Source organism: Pseudorca crassidens, chromosome 6, assembly GCF_039906515.1.
Source record: "Pseudorca crassidens isolate mPseCra1 chromosome 6, mPseCra1.hap1, whole genome shotgun sequence".
Taxonomy (NCBI): Eukaryota; Metazoa; Chordata; class Mammalia; order Artiodactyla; family Delphinidae; genus Pseudorca; species Pseudorca crassidens.
The window spans coordinates 30,069,928-30,078,648 of NC_090301.1; the positions used below are offsets into that span (position 1 = coordinate 30,069,928).

Consider the following 8,721-nt stretch of genomic DNA (forward strand, 5'->3'; position numbering starts at 1 on the left):
GAGCTGGATTCCACCTCAGAGGAGTCCCTGTTCAGTTTGGGTGGCACCTGAAGCTCTAAGACCAAGGCTGCCGTGGTAGCGGAGAGGCTGTTGAACTTGACGTAGGAGAGGCCCGTAGTTTACATCTTGCCCTGCACTTTGACTCTGGGGAAACTCTCAGCCTCATTTCCCCTCCTGGGCTGAGGGTGGTGAACCAGACCTATCTCAGCAGACAAAAATGGTAAAGTGAGCTTTCTTACCCTATGTACAAACGGACTGTGCAAATATCAAAAGAACAAAAAATGGAGCGATGGAATCGTTTTTAGCTACAACAACTCATCTGACCCTTTACTCTCAGAAGCAAGTCAGTTTCACCTCCCCCAAAGGTGGGTCATGCCCACAACACCTGTTAGCCCCCCACAAGGAGGGATGACCCCCGCTGAACAGTCAAAATCGAGTATCAGCAGATTTGCTTCAGCAAGGATGTTTCCTGGTTTCTGGGCGATTGTTGCCATCCCTGGGACGCAAGGTCATCGTCAGAACCATGCAAGTTAATAATATTAATATGAATATGAAGCAAGGGCCTTTGTAGGCTCCATGTTTCATTGTTTCAATGCATTTTGATATTAAATGAATAAGTAATGTGAATTACATCTAAACGACTGAAATATGCAAGTCAGCATCTGTTCTTTTTAAGTCAACAACTCGAGCTTATTATTAATACTATTATTATTAAAGGCTACAGACAGTCTTTTTCCATAATCATTTCTTCAATCAGGAAAGTAATCTTTTTTTAAATATATTTTTTAACATCTTTATTGGAGTATAATTGCTTTACAATGGTGTGTTAGTTTCTGCTATATAACAAAGTGAATCAGCTATACATATACATATATCCCCATATCCCCTCCCTCTTGCGTCTCCCTCCCACCCTCCCCATCCCACCCCTCTAGGTGGACACAAAGCACCGAGCTGATCTCCCTGTGCTATGTGGCTGCTTCCCACTAGCTATCTATCTTACATTTGGTAGTGTATATGTGTCCATGCCTCTCTCTCACTTCGTTGCAGCTTACACTTCCCACTTCCCATGTCCTCAAGTCCATTCTCTACATCTGCATCTTTATTCCTGTCCTGCCCCTAGGTTCTTCAGAACCATTTTTTTTCTTAGATTCCATATATACGTGTTAGCATATGGTATTTGTTTTTCTCTTTCTGACTTACTTCACTCTGTATGACAGTCTCTAAGTCCATCCACCTCACTACAAATAATTCAATTTCATTTCTTTTTATATGCCCAGTAGTGGGATTGCTGGGTCATATGGTAGTTCTACTTTTAGTTTTTTAAGGAACCTCCATACTGTTCTCCATAGTGGCTGTATCTATTTACATTCCCACCAACAGTGTAGGAGTGTTCCCTTTTCTCCACACCCTCTACAGCATTGATTGTTTGTAGATTTTTTGATGATGGCCATTCTGACTGGTGTGAGGTGATACCTCATTGTAGTTTTGATTTGCATTTCTCTAATGATTAGTGATGTTGAGCATCCTTTCATGTGCAAAAATATGGAACACTTCATGAATTTGTGTGTCATCCTTGTGCAGGGGCCATGTTAAACTCTGTATCGTTCCAATTTTAGTATATGTGCTGCCAAAGTGATCACAAGAATGTAATCTTAATTTGTCACTATCTGATGATCACTGAGCTACATTATTGGTTTCCTACTTATACATGTATTCAATGCCTATCATCTCTGGACACAGGTGAACAGCTAATATTACTAAGAATATCACTCTGAGCGAAGCTTCCATTTCTTTGTTTCCTTTGTAAATAATTATGCTAAATTTGTACCAACCATCTCCCCCATATTTCCCCGAATTTCCATATGTGGAACTGAGCTGATTTAATAAAATAGACCAAAGACGCAGGCACCATTCTCTTCTTGCCTGGCTAAATTGACCACAGTCACCTCAGAGGCAACTAGCCATACAGGGCGGAGAGTACTTGACTGCAATGTGCAAGCTGAACTTCAGAGCATCGACTTCCCTACTGTTAGACTGACAGCAAGCTCCTCTGCGGGCGAGAGGAGCAGCCCCCTTTCGCACACAATCAGCACCAGCTGTGGTCCAATTAAACTCAACAGTGAACAGGTGTTCACTGTAATGACTTCCACACAAAAGCACGCTTCCATTTAGTACTCTTTACATCCGATACACTCACAGCCCCACTGAAAGGCAGTAGTAGAAAACGAGATGGAATTCAGTGGAGGAAAAACAGCAACCCGCAAACTTGTCCATAATCAGCACCAGAAGCCTCAATTAGCCTCAACATTTCACAGGTGTCCACAGGAGGCTATTTTTATGCAGAGCCTACTCGAGTCAATTGTCTCTTAAGAAGTTCTTTGAAAACATTTTGAAGTTTTTCAAATTCAGGTAGCTCACTCATATTACTACCCCACTACTGTTATTACCACTATTTCTTTTTTTTTTTAACATCTTTATTGGAGTATAATTGCTTTACAATGTTGTGTTACTTTCTGCTGTACAACAAAGTGAATCAGCTATACATATACATATATCCCCATATCTCCTCCCTCTCGCGTCTCCCTCCCACCCTCCGTATCTCAGCGCTCTAGGTGGACACACAGCACTGAGCTGATCTCCCTGTGCTATGCAGCTGCTTCCCACTAGCTATCTATTTTACATTTGGTAGTGTATATGTGTCCATGCCACTCTCTCACTTCGTCCCAGCTTACCCTTCCCCCTCCCCGTGTCCTCAAATCCATTCTCTACACCTGCATCTTTATTCCTGTCATGCCCCTAGCTTCTTCAGAACCATTTTTTTTTAGATTCCATATATATGTGTCAGCATATGGTATTTGTTTTTCTTTCCGACTTAACTTCAGTATGTATGACAGTCTCTAGGTCCATCCACCTCACTACAAATAACTCAATTTCATTTCCTTTTATGGGTGAGTAATATTCCACTGTATATATGTGCCACATTTTCTTTATCCATTCATCTGTTATAGACACTTAGGTGCTTCCACGTCCTGGCTGTTGTAAATAGTGCTGCAATGAACATTGTGGTACATGAGTCTTTTTGAATTATGATTTTCTCAGGGTATATGCCCAGTAGTGGGATTGCTGGGTCATAGGGTAGTTCTATTTTTAGTTTTTTAAGGAACCTCCGTACTGTTCTCCGTGGTGGCTGTATCAATTTACATTCCCACCAACAGTGCAGTAGGGTTCCCTTTTCTCCACACTCTCTCCAGCATTGATTGTTTGTAGATTTTTTGATGATGGCCATTGTGTGGTGTGAGGTGATACCTCATTGTAGTTTTGATTTGCATTTCTCTAATGATTAGTGATGTTGAGCATCCTTTCATGAATTTGTTGGCAATCTGTATATCTTCTTCGGAGAAATGTCTATTTAGGTCTTCTGCCCATATCACCACTATTTCATGGCTTTCAGGAGTCTACCCTGCTAGACATGCATGGGCAAAAATATTAATTACATTCATGTACACCCTAAAAATGTGTTTGGCCCATTGCATTTTCCCCAGAAGTCTCATATCTGGTGCCTTTGCTGCATTTGAAATAGAGAAATCTAGAGAGCACTTCTTGGGGTAGGATGTTATTATTCCTACTGTATTTCAATCAATTATTGACTGTCCACAGTCTGCATTGCCGTGGAAAAGAGGAATGACAATTACTCCTACTGTATTTCAATCAATTATTGAATGTCCACAGTCTGCATTGCCGTGGAAAAGAGGAATGACAATAGGAAAATTTCATGCTACTGGGAATCAATGCCCTTTTAAGATTGGTTGGCAGCTCAGGACCCAATCAGTGTCACTCCTAGTGGCTCATCCCAGGCTTGATGAAGGATGACTAATTACCAGGGGACTCCAGTAAATGAGGTGGTGGCACTCTTTCTCCAGATCCCTCATCCCACATCTTGGTGATCATATAGCACTAATGATGCTGCTGGAGTTGGTATCTTCTTTGACTTTGCATTTACAGGGAGGACAGTGGAGAAAAGGGGTGAGTAGGTCTGAGGCAGGGACTTCAGAATTCTGTCTCTCAATTCAAGTAGGGAGTAAGGCACACTGCTAAATGTAACACAGCCCATGGTGCAGAAAGGTATTTTTTTCTTTTGTCAGAAACAATTTGATAACTCACACCAGAAGGAAACCTGGGTAAAAACCAATCCCAGATGTGGAGCAAATGTTGGTGAGGGTGTCAGTTGGTATAACATTGGGAAGCTAGTGGATTTCCATAACTGAAGCTGGACCTATGACCAGACAATTCCATTCTCAGTTATAATCCCAACAGAAATTATGGTAAGCAGACACCAATATGGCCCCTGGTGATCCACCTCCTGGGATTCATTGCCTTGTATAATCCCCTCTTCCTGAGGGAGGATGGGACCTGTGACCTTCTTCTAACCAATAGAATACCACAGCTGTGACGGGATATGACTTCCATAATTATAATACATAAAATTGTAATTTCTGTCTTGCTAGCAGACTCTGTTGCCTTCTTGGCTTGCACGCTTTGATGTTGGAGAGGTCTCCATGGCAAGGAACTAAATGTAGCCTTTGGCCAATAGCCTGCTGGGAGCTGAGTCCAGCACTCTTCCAGAAACTGAATTCTGCCAACCACAATGGGAGCTTGGAAGCAAATCCCTTCCCAGTTGAGACTTCAGATGAGACCCCAGCCCTGGCTGACACCTTGACTGCAGCCTTGTGAAAACCCCTGAAACAGAGGACCTAGCTAAGCTCTTCAGACTCCTGACCCCAGAAATTGTAAGATAATGTGTGTTGTTTGAATTTTTTGGTAAGTAGTTATACATTAATAGATAACAAATACAGAAATGCTTAAAAATGTGCCCCCAAGGACATGCATACGAGTTTTCATAGTAGCATTCTTCATAATACCAAAGTAGGAAACAACACAAAGCTCCACGGGCAAGATTAAAGTTTCGTAGACCACATACAGCCACCTAGCAAAAAGCTAGTAGTGCTGGAGTTGGAGATGAGGAGACAGGTGTTAGGTAGGAGTGTAGAAGACTCATCCACATAGATGTGATCATGGAAGCTATTGGAATGGGTGAGAACAATGAGATATAAATTATAAAGGGAGAATAGTGAAGAGGGCTATAATGCTTATATGTTTCAATCGCAAATAACAGAAAATTCTACACATTATGCTTTAAATAATACAAGGAACTTCAGGCTGAGCACAAGATCCCTGGAGCACTGCCCTGTTACCTCACCACCAACCAATCAGAAGAAAGTAACACACTCTGCATCCCTCACCCCAAATTTTGCCTATTGAAATTTTCTCACCAGGGACTTCCCTGATGGCACAGAGGTTAAGAATCCACCAGCGAATGCAGGGGACATGGGTTCGATCCCTGGTCTGGGAAGATCCCACATGCTGCAGAGTAACTAAGCCTGTGTGCCACAACTACTGAGCCTGTGCTCTAGAGTCCGTGAGCCACAACTACTGAACCCACGTGCCACAACTACTGAAGCCCGTGCGTCTAGAGCCTGTGCTCCGCAACAAGAGAAGACACCGCAATGACAAGCCTGCACAATACAACGAAGAGTGGCCCCCGCTCACCACAACTAGAGAAAGCCTGCATGCAGCAATGAAGACCCAATGTAGCCAAATAAATAAAATAAAATATATAAATAAATTTATTTAAACAAAAACAACTTCTCCCCAAAAACCATGGGGAGTTTGGGTTTTTTGAGCATGAGCCACCTGTTCTCCTTTCTTGTCCCTGCAATAAACATTTCTCTGCTCAAAATAATAATAATAAATTATAAAAAAATAAATAATACAAGGAAAAAAAAGTCCATGGGCAATAAGATGGATAAGTACATTGTGTATGTCCAGAGAGTGGACCACTGTAAGCGACAAAAAAAGAACCAAACCTAGCCACATGCAACCCCATGGGTGAGTCTCACAAATAATCGAGTGAAAAAGCCAGACACAAAATAGTACACACTGCATGATTCAATTACATAAAACTATGAAACAGGCAAAGCGAATCTATCATTCTGTTTGAAGCTTAGGATGGTGGTTGCTTGAGGGTGGGGGGTGGTAGGTGGTGACAAGGAAGGGACATAGGGAAGCTTTTGAGACGTTGATAAATTGTTCTGTTTCTTAATCCGGAGCTGGTTACGGGGCTGTTTTGCAGCCTTTTCTGTAGGTATGTTATAACTTCAAAAGTTAAAAGAAAGAAACAGCAGGTAATCTTTTCAGCATAGGATATAAATAGGTGTGTGGTTAGAGGGGTGCATTACCTTTGTAGGCACAGTATCATTGTACCTTGGGGAAGGAGAGCACTGATTTCAAATGCCTCGTTTAATAGAGGAGGTAAACTGAGGTGCAGAAAGGCTCAGAGAGTAAAGTGAGTTGCAGAAGTTCAATTATTGTCAGAGCTGAAATGGCAAAGCAGGTCTTGTCTCTTGTGTACTTTCTGGTTAGATGCGAGGGCAATCTGGCTATGGACTGTCCTTCATGGTTCTCTGTGCTCGAGTCCCTTTCTTTACCACCCTAGTGATTGCCTGCTTATGTTGCAGACTCAGTTAAAGAAGAATTGTTTTCCCAGATTGCCTGGTGTCTGGCTCAGTCTGGTGCCTTAAACAGGTCTATGCCCAATAAGGAGGAGCCTCCTGTGCCTTATGGTTTTCAAGCTTCCACCCTGCTCCCTTTCACCTGACCCCTCCCTGCCATTTGTTTGCAGACCTGTTTCTTGCACCATGGCTAGTGATCTTTACCTGATCTCCTATCCACTGTCTCGTTCTCACTCAGGGCAACTGAAACTCAATGCTCTTCCCTGGCACTGAACTTGGCCACCTTTCTTGGCTTTGATTGGGACTAATCTTTCAGTGTGTATTTGCTGCCAGCAGCTCTGGGTTACAACCTTGACTGGGAAGACTGCTGCAAAAGAGGAGAGAAGCTTTTTTTTTTTTTTCAGTCAAAGATCTACAAATATCCAGTCTCTCCATGTTTCAAATAAGTTTTTAAATTCCATTTTAGAAAAACATCGGCTGGTGTAGGCAGAGATGAGTGAATTCCTGTCCTTTCCCATTTTCTCCTCTTCTAAGCTCTGAGCACTAGATTATACAATTAACACAATGGATGAGGCCAGCCATACATAAGTGTACCTTAGAGACAAAACATCTGCCAAATCAGAAGGCAGAAGATGAATGTGACCATTACCCTACGGATAGTATGCGTGTGTCCAGAGAAAGCAGTGTCCATCGGAAAGGGAGTTGGTGATCATAGGACTTAGAGGACAGACCAGAGGGATCTCTGAGAAGCTGGTATGAATATTCCAGTGGTGACGGCTTCATCAGGCCACAGTCGCCTGATACCATTAAACTTTCAAGTCATCTAACTAAACTGCCCTTGCTCTGATTCCCTGCTCACTAAGGAACTTTCGGGTTGTCATTGACTTTCTGGGTAGATTTTCTCCAGGGAGAAAAAGTGCTGGAGAGAAGAGTGTGACATTTGATCTTTCTGACAGCTGCACATCCCCTTGTCAACAGAGGTCTTGGCATTTTGGTGTGAAGTTTCGGTGTTTTGTGAATTTAGTTCACGTAAGCCAGCCCTCTCAAGTCAGGCAAATCCTGGAACACTAACAAGATTGAATTTTTGGACCTGTAAGTCTTCTGGCCAGACTTTGGATTGTGAAAAATTCATTAAGATAATACCACTTTGGAAGGGCTCTTGGTAGATAGCCAGCCAGCCATTTCCTGGTAATATTCAACATGGCTTTGGGCCCACTTTCAAAATCCTGATGGTACCTAACTGGATTGAGAGGAAGGGAAAGACCGAGCAGAGAGAAGAGGAGGTGAAATGGGGTAGTCCATTCAATTTGGTTTTCATTGGAGCTGCAAATGGAATCTTATTGAAAACGGATTACTTATGTGTTTCTTAAATGGGGGTAGATACCCTTTTGGGAATATGTGGCAATGTGCTTGGGCTGAAGAAAGCATGGGATAAAACTCAGCACATCTTTCTGGAAGGTTAACTTTTCCCTCCAATTTTGGGAGAGATGGAGAAGCTAAGGCATTAATTAAAAATAAATAAATAAATTTATTTATTTATTTAGGCTGCACGCAGGCTTCTTCTCATTGTGGTGGCTTCTCTTGTTGTGGAGCACGCGTTCTAAGCGCGCGGGCTTCAGTAGTTGTGGCTCGTGGGCTCTAGAGCACAGGCTCAGTAGTTGTGGCGCACGGGCTTAGTTGCTCTGTGGCATGTGGGATCTTCCTGGAACAGGGATCGACTCTGTGTCCCCTTCATTAGCAGGTGGTTTCTTAACCACTGCACCACCAGGGAAGGCCAAGACATTAGTTATTGAGGTAAAGACTTACTAGTCTACCCAGAGTTGTTGCTGGGTAATCAGGGACTATATTTCCCAGCTCCTCTTTCATCTAAATGGGGCCACATGATGAATTCTTGCTCCTGGAATGTGGGGGAGAATGGGTGTCCACTCTGAACTCAAGTAATTAAGAAGTGGTCTCTTTCCCCATCAAAATGGAGATGACTCAGAGGCCCTGAAAGAGGGTAGAGTTGCAAGACCAAGGGGCAGACCGTTCACCCGCAAGCCACATCCACATGGATTTCAGGTGAGTGAAAAATACATTTCTGAAGTGTTAAATCACTGAGCGTTTGGGCTTGATCTGATACAGCAGAGAGCATTACTCTAATAGAACTGGT

General features: G+C 42.8%; 1 non-coding gene across 1 annotated transcript; it reads right to left on the bottom strand.

Moving 5' to 3' along the window:
• Positions 1-1,536: 1,536 nt before the first annotated feature.
• LOC137226905 (U6 spliceosomal RNA) lies at positions 1,537-1,640 on the bottom strand. The gene has a single exon (XR_010944597.1). It is a non-coding gene; the product is annotated as a U6 spliceosomal RNA (small nuclear RNA).
• Positions 1,641-8,721: the final 7,081 nt, after the last annotated feature.